Source organism: Mirounga leonina, unplaced genomic scaffold, assembly GCF_011800145.1.
Source record: "Mirounga leonina isolate KUSES-001 unplaced genomic scaffold, KU_Mleo_1.0 Mir_199, whole genome shotgun sequence".
NCBI lineage: Eukaryota > Metazoa > Chordata > Mammalia > Carnivora > Phocidae > Mirounga > Mirounga leonina.
This window is the reverse complement of record NW_023270498.1, coordinates 5707208-5726257: the sequence shown is the minus strand read 5'-3', so window position 1 is coordinate 5726257 and position 19050 is coordinate 5707208.

The following is a 19050-nucleotide window of genomic DNA, read 5'->3' as shown; positions in this document are numbered from 1 at the left end:
TGCAACTTCATTGTTAGTGTATAGATAAGCTACTGATTTCTGGATACTAATTTTGTAGCTTTCAATTTACTGAATTTATTATTTTTAGTAGTTTTTGGGTGAAATCTTTAGGATTTTCTATGTATAGTACCATGTTATTTGTAAATAGTGACAGTTTAACTTCTTTACCACAATGGTACCTCTTAATTCTTTTTGTTGTTTGATTGCTGTGGCTAGGATTTCTAGTATTATGTCGGATAAAATTGGACATTCTTGTCTTGTTCTTGATCTTAGAAGGAAAGCCCTCAGTTTTTCCCCATTGAGGATGATGTTAGCTGTGAGTTTTTCATATTTGGCCTTTATTATGTTGAGGTATGCTCCCTCTAACCACATTTTGTTGAGAGTTTTTATCATGAATGGATGTTGAATCTTGTCAAATTTTTTTTCTGCATCTATTGAAATAATAAATCATGTAAAAACAGTTAAAGGTATATGTAGAATGTGTCCCTGCAACCTTGTGAATACAGACTTACTGATGTCCAAAAGAGAGATGCTTCCAATTGGGAATACAATCACAATTTTGGTGAAATGGACACTAGGTCTGCTCTTGACCATCAAACTCTTTAAACCAGTAATGCAGCTAGCAGGCAGGGAAGGGAGTCACTGTGCTTCCAAGAGGGGCTGACCCAAGCTGTGGAGTGAAAATTCGGTTGCTGCCAAACAATGCAAGGAAGAATTACCTCTGGAGCCGGAGAGTTTCTGAGATGCCTCTTAGCACTCCTCTTTCCAGTAGCCCTGATCAATGGGACATTGTGGCAACTAGACACCAAAGAAGGTAAAGAAAAAAAAAAAAATTAAGAACCATATCCAGCCAAGGGCTGCCAGAGGAAGCAGGACACAAGACGTGTAATTAAATAAGTGACCTGTGGCAAATGTGTTTTATAAAAACTTCTCTCCCTATAACTTACATGAAGTGCACAGATAATGGCTAAGAATTTAGATTTTTAAAGATTTTATTTATTTATTTGACAGAGAGAGACACAGCGAGAGAGGGAACACAAGCAGGGGGAGTGGGAGAGGGAGAAGCAGGCTCCCCGCAGAGCAGGGAGCCCGATGTGGGACTCGATCCCAGGACCCTGGGAGCATGACCTGAGCCGAAGGCAGTCGCTCAACCGACTGAGCCACCCAGGCGCCCGAGAATTTAGATTTTTAGAGGGGGATATGGCTGAATTGGCATCATCCCCAAATGATTCAGTGGCTGAAGGGACTTCACGTGGATTCTAGAAGCAAAATGGGTGGTGCTTGCTGGGAAATCTTCAATACACCCAGACCCAGTCACAAGTCACCCTTCTCACTCTGCTCTTCACTCCAGAAAGCTGACTCATATGGACAGTAGCACTGGGGCTCTTGTCTATTCTGGTTTCTCACTAAATTTAGCTGATAGGAAATCTAGCAGGAGATTAGAGTGGGAGGGAGAGCCTGAGTTATATACTCCCAGGGTCTTCTCCACACAGTGCTGTTCTGGCTGGCTGCACACACGTCTTAGCCAAAGGTGGAAGCTCCTGTCAGGCAGCCCTTTGTACAAACTTCTGCCATGACAGCCTCTGGTAGTTACATTACTGCCATGGTTTCTCTATATTTTGCTTTCCTCTTTAGCCTTCTGTTAAACTCTTCTCAAGTCTCCCCATCTGAATGTGATGTTTGGTTTTATTTTGTTCTGTTTTTCAGAATCTCTGATGGCTACGTAGACATGAGCACATTGTTTCCCAATATCCCACTAGGGAAATCTGCTGAGCATTGATTGACAATGCAGAGCCTGCACAGACCCAGGAATTAGCAGTAGCACTTGCCAGTGGGATTGATATTGATGGGTGGAGATGTGAAAGCAAACGAGTGCGTGGACATGGCATGAAAGATTTTACATTTGAGCTAAGTAGCTCAAGTCCCTTGCTGACACTGAACTTTTTATTCCTCAGGAGACCTGGCAGTCTCTTGGCAGGTAAAAGGCTGGCATAGTTGAGAGTGTTGGTACTATTACAAGAAGAGGGATCCTGGGAATTTTCCTAGAATGAATCCTTAATATAGAGATCCTCTAGACCTCACCTGCATTCTACCAAGCAGGCTGGTAGTTGGTCCTCTAGCTTTGAGTCAGAATGTTGTAAACATTTTCCTCTGAGTATTTCAATCAGCCAGAGGGCAAAGACAGAAACATGGAATTGAGAGTTCCCCAACAAACCCTCTTGCAGTGAGGCCTAATACAATATGCCCCACATATTCTGAGTTGACTATTATTTTTTTTTTTCCTTCAAGTTAAATTTGAGCAGCCAGCCAACAATTTCTGGACATTGGAGAAAAATGTCTAATGTGGAAGAAACAGACAAAGAAACACTAAATTGGAGCATTCTTGGCAGGGAACAAAGAACACTTAAACTCCATCAACATCTTCATAAATATAAATGATATTGCATCCACAAAACAGAAACATGAACATGTAGAAAATATAAAAGAGCCCCTGGAAATTAAAAACATGACAGCAGAAATAAAAACCTCAATAAAGGAGTTCTTCTATGTCTCCAAGGAATTAGAGTGGGAAAAAAAAGATAGAAAATATAATGAAATAATTGCTCAAGAGGTCCAACTTCTGAATAATAGGAATTTTGGGACAAGAGAAAAATAAATAAATGAGGATATCATTAATGAATTGAAGGCCTTTTTTTAACAAGTAAGTTTCTAAGTACTCATAAATTGAAAGAAATCTATACACAGCAAGAAAAAATTATATATATATGTGTGTGTGTGTATATATATATATAATTAGGATGTCCCAGAGCAATTATAACCAAGAGAAGATTCTACACAATTCCAGAAAGAGAGATAGAACGTAAATAGCAACACTGGAAGCAAGAAGACAGTAGAATTACTCCCTGAAAATTCTGAAGAAACAATGTTCAACCTAGTATTGTATCCCCCATCAAGTTACAAGAGTATGACAGTAAAATAGAAATATTTTCAGATATTTAAACTCTCAAAATATTGACTTCCTTTGCACCATTGCTGAAGAAGGTACAGAAGTCTGTGCTGACAAAATGAAAGAGTAGATGGAAGAAGGGCAAATAGGAGACCAGCAAGCAGGTGCCCCCACACCAGAGAAGGGCGAAGGGGTCTCTATGGGGACTGTGTCAGTGGGTTGCATGATGACAGCTGCAGCCCCAGAAGAGTGGGACTGGAGAGACAGAAGGTCGAGGGATGTCATTACAACTGTTTTCTTGTAGCATTTACACTGAAGTGGATTATCACAGCTTGCACTTATACCGGGAAATCGAATATTGCAAGAGGTGATATTAAAGCCTCATGTCCCTCCACAGAATCACAGCTTCTTCTCTTTTCTCTGAATTGTGGCTTATATTCTTTTTTAAAGATTTTATTTATTCATATTAGAGAGAATGAGAGAGCACATGAGCAGAGGGAAGGGCTGAAGCAGAGGGACAAGCAGTCTCCCCGCTGAGCAGAGAGCCAGACATGGGGCTCAATCCCAGGACCCTGAGATCATGACCTGAGCTGAAGGCAGACTCTTAACCGACTGAGCCACCCAGGTGCCCCTGCCCTTTGTTTTAACAACAAATTTTCCTGAGAGGAGTAATATCATGCAAGAAAATTATTTAAATTGAGCTTGCCAATATAATTAAACACTGAATAGATGAGGTCCAGAAGAAATGAAGTGTGCCTGTGAGCTTAGAAGCTATGGTGTGTCTGCGCATGAAGGACGGTGACAGCTGTGCCTTCTGCAGGGGCATCTCTCACTCTCTGGAGCCCCCATCCCAGTTGTCAGGGCGTGTCATCCCTCTGCTCCTGTGGGGTGTGCAGAGACGTGCCTGTGAGCTTTTTCCCAGGTTCTAGGTTCTAAGATACAGTGCACTTGCCTCCCCAAAATTTTGTGACAAAGAATTGTTAAATACACTTTAAATTTTTTAAATTTTTATTGTTGTTAATCACCATACATTACATCATTAGTTTTTGATGCAGTGTTCCATGATTCATTGTTTGCGCATAACACCCAGTGTTCCATTCAATACGTGCCCTCCTTAATACCCATCACCAGGCTAACCCATTCCCCCACCCCCCTCCCCTCTAGAACCCTGTTTGTTTTTCAGAGTCTATCATGTCTCAGGGTTCATCTCCCCCTCCTTTCCCCCCCTCCATTCTTCCTCTCCTGCTATCTTCTTCTCCTTTTTTTTTTTTTAACATATATTGTATTATTCGTTTCAGAGGTACAGGTCTGTGATTCAACAGTCTTGCACAATTCACAGCGCTCACTTTTTTTTTTTTTTTTCCTAAAGATTCTATTTATGCACTTGACAGAGACACAGCGAGAGAGGGAACACAAGCAGGGAGAGTGGGAGAGGGAGAAGCAGGCCTCTTGCGGAGCAGGGAGCCAGATGCGGGGCTTGATCCCAGGACCCTGGGATCATGACCTGAGCTGAAGGCAGACGCTCAGTGACTGAGCCACCCAGGCGCTCCCTGCAGTGCTCACTTTTAAAAACATCTTGTTTCCAGGGCGCCTGGGTGGCTCAGTTGGTTAAGCGACTGCCTTCAGCTCAGGTCATGGTCCCGGAGTCCTGGGATCGAGTCTCGCATCGGGCTCCCTGCTCGGCAGGGAGTCTGCTTCTCCCTCTGACCCTCCCCCCTCTCATGTACTCTCTCTCATTCTCTCTCTCTCAAATAAATAAATAAATAAAATCTTAAAAAAAAAAAAAAAAAACATCTTGTTTCCATATCAAGAAAAGTAAAGTGCCTGAAGTCAAAACTAAATTCCAACCAAGTAACAAATTCTGTTAGAAAATGCTAAGCATTAACCTAGTGCACAGCATAGTAATGTAAAAATTAGCTTTGATATATTCATCATGCGTCTAGGAAAAGCTACCTATATATTTTTATATTTGATGTAAAGACATCATATAAAGGAAACAACTTTAATTATTTATCAAGAAAATTACTGACAATGCGTAAACATACACTTTTAGTGATGAAAATTATATTATTTTTTCATGTAAATATTGAGATATTTAGAAGCATTTAATCAGAATAGACTATGTTGCTGTAAGTGTCAGTCAAATGTGGCCATAATCTTATGTAACACTGCATCGACAGAGAGATGTTTGATCACCCTCTCTTCTTTAATTGCCCCCAAAGTGAGCCTGAAATCTATGCTTCAGTAAAAATGCATTTCAATTAATTACACATTTTATTTATTCATGTAACAACAATCACTCTGGTTTATGAAGAGAGAAGAAAGGAAAAGAAGCCAGAACTCGCTAACTGTTCTCAAACTTCGAATCTCTATAGTAGAAGTTGTTTCGTTATATGTCCGGGAGATAAAATATCTTCCAGAAACATACTAAAAAATGAATTGATATTTAGCAAATAACTGAAAATGCAAATTATTGTATTGAAATAAAGGCACTCCCAAATTGACATAAACTGAACATAATTTTATCAATCAAAATCAATCAATGCCAAAAGCAAAGAACCGGGCGCCTGGGTGGCTCAGTGGGTTAAGCGACTGCCTTCGGCTCAGGTCATGATCCTGGAGTCCCGGGATCGAGTCCCACATCGGGCTTCCTGCTCAACAGGGAGTCTGCTTCTCCCTCTGACCCTCCCCCCTCTCATGAGCTCTCTCTCTCAAATAAATAAATAAAATCTTAAAAAAAAAAAAGCAAAGAACCATAACAAACTAGGAGTAAATACATGATTCTCAGTATGAAGCCTTACCTATCTTGAAAATATTTTTGTACAGGGCGCCTGGGTGGCTCAGTTGGTTAAGCGACTGCCTTTGGCTGGGGTCATGATCCTGGAGTCCCAGGATTGAGTCCTGCATCAGGCTCCCTGCTGAGCAGGGAGTCTGCTTCTCCCTCTGACCCTCCCCCCTCTCATGTGCTCTCTCTCATATAAATAAATAAAATTAAATTAAAAAATATATTTTTGTACAGCATTTTAAAGAAAGTGTGCATAAACCATGTTATAGTGTCGTGTATTTGCACGTGGGTACCCTTTGCCCGTGTGCGTTTGCTTGTGCACCCATCCCCTCCACACACACACACACACACACACACACACACACACACACATGCGCGCGCGCGCACTCGCATCCATGAGTGGACCAGACAAAACCTGGTACAAGGCTGAGTTGTGGGATGCACCGACTGTGTTGGGCTCTCTGCCTCTGCTTCAACAGAATCTCACCTCTGCTTTCATGTGCTGCATTTAATGGGCTTCCCTGTAACAAAGAAGAAACAAAATTGCTGATCTCCCATGGTGAGTATTTTGACTCAGGTCAAGAGGTAGGTCACAAGATTTCGGTACATGCCAGATCTCATCATCATTATCATTATATTGTGGTATGGTTGTTATCATCATTATTATTAATTGTAAAGATACATTTTTTATCTTCCAAGACAGTCTAAAAAATAGCCTCTACTAGGTATTTGTTACCCCAGGAATGGCCCCTACAGGACAGTTTTCTCTTTTTCCTTCCCACTATCAGAGTGGGAAAAATATTCATAGCCCTTAGCTTGCAGTAGGAAGTGTAATATCAACGTGAGTGTTTGGTGAGAAGGAATGTAAACTCTGTGAATAGTTTATTTTTGCAATTTTTCTCCAATTAACATCGTATGACAGACATCTTGCAGCTAAATTTGGTTTGCCAGGTGAAGGAAAGTGAGCTGGTTTTAGTGCTGATGCGACCCGACTGTCCTGTGAATTCATACCTAGAATTGGCACTGTATAACGATGACATGACTGCCATGGTCCTGAGCCGAGCAGAAGGCAAGTAACTCGTCTGGAACCAGGTGACTTACAGTTACCTGTATGTCATCTGTATGTTTGAGTGTAACATCAATGCACACACAGAAAAGCGGATAACATAATCGTACCGAATTAGATATAATTATAAAATGGGTACCTTAAAACAATCTCCATCCTAGAAATCCCCACTGGGCCACATCCATTCACAGCCACACCGCAGCCTAGGGAACCACCCTCTTGAACTTTCTGATAGTCCCTCAATTGACCAACTGTATGTGCTTCCTTTAACAGTATATTTTTTTATTGCTCTTTGAATCCCACAACTTGAATCATTTCCCATGTGTTCTTTTGTTCCTTGCTTGTTCGCACGAAATTATCACCGCAGAGTGTAAGGTATTTATCAATTCACTTTTTGACAGACTTTTTTTCATTTTTTTCTCTTCTTTTTAACTATCATGGCATCGTGCACATAAACCTGAAGTACACATGAGTGGACTCTTTGAGGACATTTATCCAAGCATGAAATACTAAGGCCTTTGTAGACAATGTTCACAGATGCTGCCAAGCTATATTCCAAATGGCAGGTGCCAATTAATCTTCTTCTCTAAAACATGTGGAAGTTTCTTTTGCTCCAATGGTGCTTTTTCCTACATTCTGACTTTTAAATGTTTGGTCATTAGATTGTTTTTACTTGTTTCTCACTGTGGCTTTAAATGGCAATTTTCTGGACACTAAAATCGTTCGTAAGGAACTCGCACATACTCTTGAGGTCTTAATGATCCTAGAATATGTTATCTTCTATAATCATTATAATTTTGACCTAAGTAATTAAGTTTGTAATCCCCTGAAGCTGATAGTTGTGTATGGGTAGGAGTCTTTCTTTTCTTTTTTCTTTTTTTTTTAATTTTTTTTTTAAGATTTTATTTTATTTATTTGACAGAGAGAGAGAGCACAAGCAGGGGGAGTGGCAGGCAGAGGCAGAGGGAGAAGCAGGCTCCCTGCAGAGCAGGCGGAGCCCAATGTGGGACTCGATCCCAGGACCCCGGGATCATGACCTGAGCTGAAGGCAGTTGCTTAACCAACTGAGCCACCCAGGTGCCCCCAGTCTTTCTTTTCTTTTCTTCTTCTTTTTTTTTTTTTTCTTTGAACACCTCAGAAGCCTATCATCCAACCAACCAACACCTACTGAAAGGACCACTCTCTGCATCTGGAACTATAGGGGCACCCTTGCCATACACCAATTTCAGAGAGCTGTTTGGACTTGGTTCTGTCTCTTCTGTCTCTCCGTCTCTCTCTGCACTAAATCATGCTGTGTTAATTATATTAGTTCTATTTTCACCCTCAGTAGCTGATTGAGCAAGGTTTTCTGCTCTATTCTTTTTCATCAAGTGTGTCTAAACTCCTCTTGGTCTCTTCATTCCCATGTAAATTTTAGAATAAGCTTGTTAATTCTCATGAAATACTCTGTCGGAGAATTTGATTGACGATGGATTCGATCTACAATTCAATTTTTCAGATAATTGGTTCCTTCAATACATTTAGCCTTACGATCCATAGGACATTGTATACCTCTCAGCATCCATAGGTCTTTAATTTTTCCCAGCATAACTTTGCCGCAAAAGTCTTGGACACATTTTATAATATGTATTCTTAGGTATTTTTTTTAATTTCATTAATTTATATCTTGGTACTTTAACGATAACCCTTTATATTACTTCACAGTGGTCACTCTGGGGATTATAGTATACACTCTTTTCAGTTTAGAGTTAATATTGTACCATTTTCTGTAAAATGCAAAAATCTTGAATTTATATAGATCCATTTATTGTGACATTATTTATGTAACAGGTACCATATATAGCAGCTGTAGGTATTGTAAAGAATTTAAGGCACCCGGGTGGCTGAGTCGTTAAGCATCTGCCTTCAGCTCAGGTCGTGGTCCCAGGGTCCTGGGATCGAGTCCCGTGTCGGGCTCCCCGCTCCACAGGAAGCCTGCTTCTCCCTCTGCAGCTCCCCCCATTTGTGTTCCCTCTCTCGTTGTGTCTCTCTCTGTGAAATAAATAAATAAAATCTTTAAAAATAAATAAATAAAAAATAAAAATAAATAAAATCTTTAAAAAAAAAAAAGAATTTAAGAGTAAAATAACCTTTTACATTTACCCACCCGTTTACCATTTCTGATGTTCTCTCTTCCTTTATGAGGATATAAATTATTATTTGATATCATTTTATCCCAGCCTAAATAACCTTCCTTAGAAGCTCTTGTGGTCAACTGGTGACAAATGCATTTATCTGAAAATATGTTTACTTAACCTTCGTTCTTAAAGGATATTTTCACTGACTATAGAGTTCTGAGTTGGCAATTTTGTTTGTCTATCAGCATTTTCAAGATATCGTTTTCCTTTCTTCTGGTCTCCACTGTTTCTGACAAGAAGTAGTTGGTAATTTTTATCATTTCTCCCAATATGTTATTTGTTTTTTCTATATATTTTTGACTTTTCAGTAGTTTGATTATGAAGCCCTTATACACATAAAGGGAAAAAAAAAAGAATCTTGACCCCACTGTCACACTGTACACAAAAATCAATTTCCAATGGATCCTAGATAAAGAATGGTAAAACCTCAAGGCTTTTAGAAGAAAACATAGACCATGCTCATGACCTTGAGTTGGGGAAAGTCTTCTTAACCAGGAGACAACAAGCACTGGTCAATATAAATAAAAGACAAACAGATTTTCATTTTCATTTAATTTTAAATTTTTAGAACTTCTGTGACATGCAATTAAGATAGTGAAAGGCAAGTCATAGAGTGGGATACGATGGCTGCAACATACCTTTTCTGGTACAGGACACATAGGTTACATATACAAAAGAAAACTGTGTGGTGAGCACAGCATAATTTAGAATTGTCAAATCATTATGTGTATACCTGAAACTAACGTAACATTGTGTGTCAGCTATATTTCAGTTAAAAAAAAGGTCAATAACAGAAATACAAGCCATTAAAAAAATGGGCTAAACACTTGAGTGAGCTCTTCACAAATAAGGTTTTTAAGAGACCGATAACTACATTAAAACTCTATGACAAGGTGCTCAACATTGTTAGTTATCACAGAAATACAAATTAAAACTAATCAGCTACCATAGTAGATGGCTAATATCAAAATGGCTGACAATAATAAGTGTTGTTAAGGATCTGGAGTCACTAGAACTCAACTGCACTACGAGGGGGGTGAAGTTAATCTATCCAAAGAGAAAATTTCTTGACAGAATCCTGTAAATTTGAAAATATATTTCTTGGCATAGGCTCTAGGCCAAGAATCTGAGATAAGGGTTAAGATGTCAGCACTTTATATGGAAAATGACAGTCCATGGTATGAAGGATCAGAAAAAAGGAAGAGAAGGAAGGAATGACAAAGCAATACAATAAGGAACGTTAATTCACTGGATATTGCTTCACAGTGAGTGCATGTTGCAATGAATAAGTTGGAGGAGGAAGTAAGCATCGAAATATTCTATGGCAAATAAAAATGAGAGGGGAAATATCTGCCCCATATCCCACTGGTCTTAGTTCATCTAAAGGGGAGATAATTTCTTTACCTAGCTTTTAAATTTTACCTCAAGATGATTTCGGCATTTGACTGCTAATGGAATTTAGAACTGTCTTTAAGTTTGAGGCTAGAATATATAATCCTGCTTTTATTACCGTTGAACATATATGCATGTTTTTCTGTTGGTTTTATACTTAAAGGTACAATTCCTGGGCCATAGGGTATGTGTATGATTGGATGCAGCTTTCAGGATTCCCAGAGATGCATCCCTATTTCTATGTCTCATTAATGCCCAGGACTTTTGGTCTAGAGGAAAAACTACTTTAACTAAGTAAAGGGATTTCCATATCCATGGACATATTTATAATATTTTTCCTTTATTTTCATGTGTCCAATTACATTAATAAAATGAAAAGTAATTAAATTAAGCTTACTTTCCTTGAATAAAACGAATTTGCTCTTTGTCTGCCATCCTATACTATACATCCTTGGACTTGCTGTATTAACATTTAAAGATTTTTGCTTCTATGTTTATAAATGAGATTAGTCTCTCATATATATTTCTCATGATGTCCTCATCGGGTTTTTCCATCAAAGTCATCTGGGCTCTTTAAATTAATCAAAAGTACTTCCATTTTTTTTCTATTCTCTGGAAAAATCGGTAAAATTTTAGCATTATTGTTCCTTAAATATTTATTAGACTTTATCACAGGAGTCACTTAAGCTTGGAGTTTTCTTTGGGGAAGGTTTCTAATTAGGAGTCAATTTATTTAATTGATATAAGTTACTTAGATTTTCTTTCTTTTGGTTTGGTTTTAGTAAATTGTTTTTCTACAAGCTATATATTTCAGCTGAATTTTATTTGCATGAATTTGCTGATAATACTCTCTAATTCCTTTTACATCTACACTATGTTGTGCTATTCCCTTTTCATTACTGGTATGGGCCATATTTGTCTTCATAAATTCTCCTGTTCATTTCTTCCAGAGGTTTATTCACTAATTGCAATTGCCTGAATCAATTATTAAATAGGATGTGTGGAGAAATAATTATTTTTCTGATTCACTCAATTATTCTACATTTATTGGCTGGCTGTATTCTGCATTCTGTGAAAAAAAAATCCTTATTCTTGCTTTCTGAAACAACAAAATATTACATGCTTGCTTTATTATTTTTTCTGCCTGAAACTCATAATCAGGCACTTCTCCAAGGAATCTCAATTCCTTTTATATGGAAACATATTTACAATGTAGTCTCTGGTTGTTTTCAGCACTAATTGGCCATCATTGCTTCTAAGCACTTCCAGTAGATGGGACTAAGCAATGTATTCAGAAATCATGTGTTCATACTGATACCTCAAATTCAAACTTTTGGATTCTTGCTCATATTCTCCACTTCTATGTGTTTTTCTCTTCACCCATAGTGACAAACGCTGGTTACAAAAGCTACCAATAATTTTACTCATTTGCTGTATCCTATAATACATAGAAAAACACTTTCAGAATTATGATATTACAAAAATTACAACAAACCTACTATGTAAATGTCAAGATTTTTCTGCAATTTTGTTTTGTCTTGTGTATTTTACTTTTTGAAATTCTCCTACATATACTTGGTGAATTTATTTAGCTATATCATCTTTACAATAAATTTATCTAACCATAGAAAAAATGTACAGTTTTTATACAATTACATAAAATGTATAGATTCACAAAAAGAGAAATGACATCATAAATTTGAATCATCCCATCCAAAAATAAGAGATACATTTTGTCATTTGCTCAAGCTTACTTTTGTGTCTCTCAGGGATATTTAAAATTTTCCTCCATAGATATTTTGCGTGTTTCTTATTATACTGCTTTCCTGGGTATTTTTAACTTATGTTATCATAATAAAAATGTTTTCGTGTGCCTGGGTGGCTCAGTTGGTTAAGTGACTGCCTTCGGCTCAGGTCATGATTCTGGAGTCCCAGGATCGAGTCCCGCTTCTCCCTCTGACCCTCCTCCCTCTCATGCTCTCTATCATTCTCTCTCAATAAATAAATAAAAATCTTTTTAAAAAAAGATGTTTTCTTTTCCTTTATATCATCAAACTATTTATTGTTTGTATATATAAATGCTACTGATTTTTCTTATGATTTTATTTTAAACTAAATTTGTTGAGCTATCCCTGCAAAAATTTTAAGTGCACTATCCACTTTGATACACTTTGACAAATGTAATTCCTTGTGTAATGATCATCATTGTTCATGTAATGACCAGATACAGAACATTTCCATCACACCAGAAAACTACCTCATGCCATTTTGCAGTCAGTCTCCCCACCCCCATCTCCAGGCACTAAGTATACTCCATCACTACAGATTAGGTTTTGTCTGTTCTTAAATTTCATAAATATGGGGTCAAACAAATGGTATCCAAAGATGTCCATGACCTAAGGTACTAATCCCCAGAAATTGTCAGTGTTGCCTTACCTTGAAAAAAGGAATTTGTCGATGACCAAGAAACAAAATCTGGAAATGCACTATTCTTTTATGATGAGCTACCACGTAGGGGTCGGAAAGGAACGAGACACAATAATAATACACCAGATTACTTGGAGTGAGCCCCAGCTCTGCATTCTAACCCTTGAGCCAAGGAGAAACAACCATTGTTTTCTATCTGGTTCCTTTTTCTCACCCTAATGTCACTGAGACTCATCCATGTTGTTTCCTATTTTAATGCTGAGAAGTATTCCATTGTATGGTGGTAACCCAACATATTTATCCATTCATCTATTGATGGATACTTTGTTGTTTCAAGCACATGGCTATTATCCATAAAGTTGGGTTTTGAAAGTGTAAGTTTTCATCTTTCTCAGGTAAATAACAAGTAGAATAAGTACTTCACTGGGCAAGTTTATGTTTAATTTTATAAAATTGTTTTCAAAGTGGTTGTGTAATTTTATATTTTCATCAACAAAGTAGGGGAGTTCTATTCATTCTACATACTCTCTAACACATGGATTCCAGCCTTAATTTTAGTCAGTCTTATAGGTCTGTGATGGTGCCTTATTGTTATTTTCATTTGCAATTTCCTTTTTCATATTCTATTGGAATTCATATATCTCACTGTATACAGTATCTATTAAAGGTTTCAATCCGAGGGCACCTGAGTGGCTCAGTTGGTTAGGCATCCAACTCTTGATTTTGGGTCCAGTCATGATCTCAGGGTCGTGAGATCGAGCCCCATGTTGGGCTCCACACTGGGCGTGGAGCTTGCTTAAGACTATCTCTCTCTCATTCCCTCTTCCCCTCACCGCCACTCTCTCACTTTCTCTCTTTCAAAAAAATAAAATAATGAAATAAGATAAAAAGTAAAATGAAAGTTTCAATTCCAAACTCAACAATTAAATAAATAATTAAAACTTGTTTGGGGGTTTATTTTTCTTGTTATTAAATTGTAAAAGTTCTTTATCTATTCTAAAGAGAAGTTCTTCATCATACTTACATATTGCAAATACAAGCCAGTGGTTTGCCTTTCATTTTGTAAATGATATTATTTTAAAATTTATTTTTGTAATAATTGGATATTAGTGTAAAAAACACATTTGCTGTTTCTTTTCTCTTTTTTTTCTTTTTTTGGTAAATTTCTTAGAATTTTCTACATAGACACCATGTTGTCTCTGAATGGAGACATCTTTACTTTTCTTTCAATTAAGAGTCCGTCCATTTATTTTTCTTGTCTAATTGCATTTTGTAAGTCATCTTACAATGGTGAAAGCAGACATACGGACATCATCCCCAATCTTAGCAACTACATGTTCAATATGCCACCTTTAAGTATGATAGTAGCTATGTTTCCTTTGTAGATATTTGCATCAGTTTCCTGTTAACAAATAACAAGTTACCATAGATTTAGCACCTTTAAGAGATTATTATTTAAATTATGTAGGTGAGAAGTCCAAAACGGGTCTCACTGGGTTAAAATCAAGGTATTAGCGGGGCAGAGCAAGATGGCGGAGGAGTAGGAGACCTGGATTTTGTCTCCTCTCAGGAATTCAGTGGATAGGGATCAAACCATTCTGAACACCTACAAACCCAACAGGAGATCGAAGAAAGGAATAGCAACAACTCTCTGAACAGAAAAGCGACCACTTTCTGGAAGGTAGGACGTGCGGAGAAGAGAATCCGAGGCGATATTCGGGAGGATAGACGGCGGGGGAGGGGCCTCCGTGGGCCGCTTCTGGCAAGTGATAGAACCACGGAGCACAAAATCGGAACTTTTAGAAGTCTGTTCCGCCGAGGGACGTCACTCTGGTGGCTAAGCGGGGGGTGGAACCCTCCGGGACAGTGTGGTCTCAGGACCCTCGGGGTCACAGAAAGACCGGGGGTGCCTGAGTGTGGCAGGGCTCCCAGGTAACGGAGCAGGGAAGCCGGCAGCAGAGGCGGAGCCCAGGCGCGGGCTCTCAGCTCGGGGTTGTCATAAACAGTGATCCGTGGCCCAGTCTGGCCCCTGCTCCTCCAGCAGGGACCCCACAAGTGGCAGATCCGGGGAGACTCACCTTCCTCCCCCGGGAGGAGCCCCACGGGAGTGCACCGCAGGGATCTGCTGGGTTTGCAGACTCCACCCGGGGTCGGGTGCCAGAGATAGAAACGCGCGGTCACAGGCCAGGCGAGCACGGGGTGTGGCCGGAGACCGGGGAGACGGGAGTGACTGACGGCTTTTCTCTGGGGGCTCACTAAGGAGCGGACCCCGAATTCTCGGCTCCTCCAGGGCGGAGATTAGGAAGCCGCCATTTTCACTCTCCGCCTCCAAAGCTGTACGGAAAGCTCGCAGGGAACAAAAGCCCCGGAGAGCAAACCCGAGCAGATTTCTTAGCCGGGAGGGGGCAAGGGCGGGGCAATTCCGCCTCCGGCAGAGACATTTGGAAACCACGGCAACAGGCCCCTCCCCAGAAGATCAGCAAGAACAGCCAGCCAAGACCAAGTTTACCGATCAATGAGAACGGCAGAACTCCAGCGCTAGGGGAATACTGCACATAGAATTCATGGCTTTTTTACCATGATTCTTTAGTCTTTCAAAGTTAATTTTTTTAACTGTATTTTTTTTTGAATTTTTCTTTTACCTTTTTCAACCAACATCTTATCAATCCCTTTTTTTAAAAAAAACATTTTTATTTTTCATTTTTAGAGTCATATTCTATCCCTTCATAGTAGTTACTCATATTTTTGGCATATATATATAAGTTGTTCTCTCTTTAAAATTTTGAGATAGTTTCTTCTAACAGATTAAAATAGACCCTAAATCTCTAGTATATGGTTTTTTCTATTCCCCTGCCTGATCACATTCTGTCCCTTTTCTTTTCTTTTTTCTTTTTTAAATCCTCTTCTTTCTTTTTTCAAACAACTTATCAATTCCTTTTATAAAATTTTTTATAATTTCCATCTTTACAGTCATATTCCATCCCTTCATCATATCAACCCTTATTTTTGTACATATATAAGTTTTTCATTCTTTAAAATTTGGGGAGGCACTTTCTTCTAACAGACCAAAATACACCCCAAATCTAGTGTGTGGCACTGATCTATATACCAGCCTGATCATATTTGATCACATTCTGGTTTTTTTGTTGTTGTTGTTGTTGTTGTTTTGTTTTGTTTTTGTTTGTTTTTATCTTTATCTTTTTCTTTTTTTTCTATTTCTTTTTTCTCTCCTTCTGTTTCTTTTTCCACTGCTTCAGGTCTTTTCTGATTTGTTGAGAGTATATTTTCTGGGGATGTGGTTACTCTGCTAGCATTTTGTTCTCTCATTAATCTATTCTCCTCTGCACAAAATGACAAGGCGGAAAAAATCACCTCAACAAAAAGAACAAGAGGTAGTACTGACTGCCACAGACCTACTCAATACGGACATTAGTACGATGTCAGATCTAGAGTTCAGAAATATCACTTTTAAGATACTAGCTGGGCTTGAAAAAAATATGGAAGTTATTAGAGAAACCCTTTCTGGAGAAGTAAAAGAACTAAAATCTAACCAAGTTGAAATCAAAAAGGCTATGAATGAGGTGCAATCAAAAATGGGGGCGCTAACTGCTAGGATAAATGAGGCAGAAGAGAGAATCAGTAATATAGAGGACCAAATGATGGAAAATAAAGAAGCTGAGAAAAAGAGAGATAAACAACTACTGGATCACGAGGGCAGAATTTGAGAGATAAGCGATAACATAAGATGAAACAACATTAGAATAATTGGGATCCCAGAAGAAGAAGAAAGAGAGAGAGGGGCAGAAGGTATAATGGAGCAAATAATAGCAGAGAACTTCCCTAATTTGGGGAAGGAAACAGGCATCAATATCAAGGAGGCACAGAGAACCCCTCTCAAAATCAATAAAAATAGGTCAACACCCCAACATCTAATAGTAAAACTTATGAGTCTCATAGACAAAGAGAAAGTCCTGAGAGCAGCTCGGGAGAAGAGATCTGTAACCTACAATGGAAGAAACATTAGATTGGCAACAGACCTATCCACAGAGACCTGGCAGGCCAGAAAGGACTGGCAGGATATATTCAGAGCACTAAATGAGAAAAATATGCAGCCAAGAATCCTATATCCAGCTAGGCTGTCATTGAAAATTGAAGGAGAGATAAAAAGCTTCCAGGACAAACTAAAACTAAAGGAATTTGCAAACACAAAACCAGCCCTACAGGAAATCTTGAAAGGGGTCCTCTAAGCAAAGAGAGAGCAACATACGCCAGAAAGGAACACAGACAATATACGGTAACAGTCACCTTACAGGCAATACAATGGCACTAAATTCCTATCTTTCAATAGTTACCCTGAATGTAAATGGGCTAAACGCCCCAATCAAAAGACAAAGGCTAACAGACTGGATTAAAAAACAAGATCCATCGATATGCTGTCTGCAAGAGACTCATTTTAGAACCAAAGACACCCCCAGATTGAAAGTGAGGGGGTGGAAAACCATTTACCATGCTAATGAACACCAAAAGAAAGCTGGGGTGGCAATCCTTATATCAGACAAATTAGATTTTAAACCAAAGACTGTAATAAGAGATGAGGAAGGACACTATATCCTACTTAAAGTGTCTATCCAACAAGAAGATCTAACAATTGTAAATATCTATGCCCGTAACATGGGAGCAGCCAATTATATAAGGCAATTAATAACAAAAGCAAAGAAACACAACGACAACAATACAATAATAGTTGGGACTTTAACACCCCCCTCACTGAAATGGACAGATCGTCTAAGCAAAAGATCAACAAGGAAATAAAGACTTTAAATGACACACTGGACCAAATGGACTTCACAGACATATTCAGACCATTCCACCCCAAAGCAAATAAAGCCTAAACCCAGCAGGAGAAGAGAAATCATAAAGATCAGAGCAGAAATCAATGAAATAGAAACTAAAAGAACAGTAGAACAGATCAATGAAACTAGGAGCTGGTTCTTTGAAAGAAATAACAAGATTGATAAACCCCTGGCCAGACTTATCAAAAAGAGAAGAGAAATGACCCAAATCAACAAAATCATGAATGAAAGAGGAGAGATCACAACCAACACCAAAGAAATACAAACAATTATAAGAACATATTATGAGCAACTCTATGCCAGCAAATTTGATAACCTGGAAGAAATGGATACATTCCTAGAGATGTATCAACTACCAAAACTGAACCAGGAAGAAATAGAAACCCTGAACAGACCTATAACCACTAAGGAAATTGAAGCAGTCATCAAAAATCTCCCAAAAAACAAAAGCCCAGGGCCAGATGGCTTCCCAGGGGAATTCTACCAAACATTTCAAGAAGAATTAGTACCTATTCTTCTGAAACTCTTCCAAAAAGTAGAAATGGAAGGAAAACTTCCAAACTCATTTTATGAGGCCAGCATTACCTTGATCCCTAAACCAGACAAAGACCCCATCAAAAAGGAGAATTACAGACCAATATCCCTGATGAACATGGATGCAAAAATTCTCACCAAAATACTAGCCAATAGGATCCAACAGTACATTAAAAGGATTATTCACCACGACCAAGTGGGATTTATCCCTGGGCTGCAAGGTTGGTTCAACATCCGCAAATCAATCAATGTGATACAATACATTAACAAAAGAAAGAACAAGAATCATATGATCCTCTCAATAGATGCAGAAAAAGCTTTTGACAAAGTACAGCATCCTTTCTTGATCAAAACTCTTCAGAGTATAGGGATCGAGGGTACATACCTCAATATCATAAAAGCCATCTATGAAAAACCTACAGGGAATATCATTCTCAATGGGGAAAAACCGAGAGTTTTCCCCCTAAGGTCAGGAACGCGGCAGGGATGTCCACTATCACCACTGCTATTCAACATAGTATTGGAAGTCCTAGCCACAGAAATCAGACAACAAAAAGAAATCAAAGGCATCCAAATTGGCAAAGAAGTCAAACTCTCACTCTTTGCAGATGATATGATACTTTATGTGGCAAACCCCAAAGACTCCACCCCAAAACTGCTAGAACTCATACAGGAATTCAGTCAAGTGGCAGGATATAAAATCAATGCACAGAAGTCAGTGGCATTGCCATACACCAACAACAAGGCAGAAGAAAGAGAAATTAAGGAGTCGATCCCATTTACAATTGCACCCAAAACGATAAGATACCTAGGAATAAATCTAACCAAAGAGACAAAGGATCTGTACTCAGAAAACTATAAAATACTCA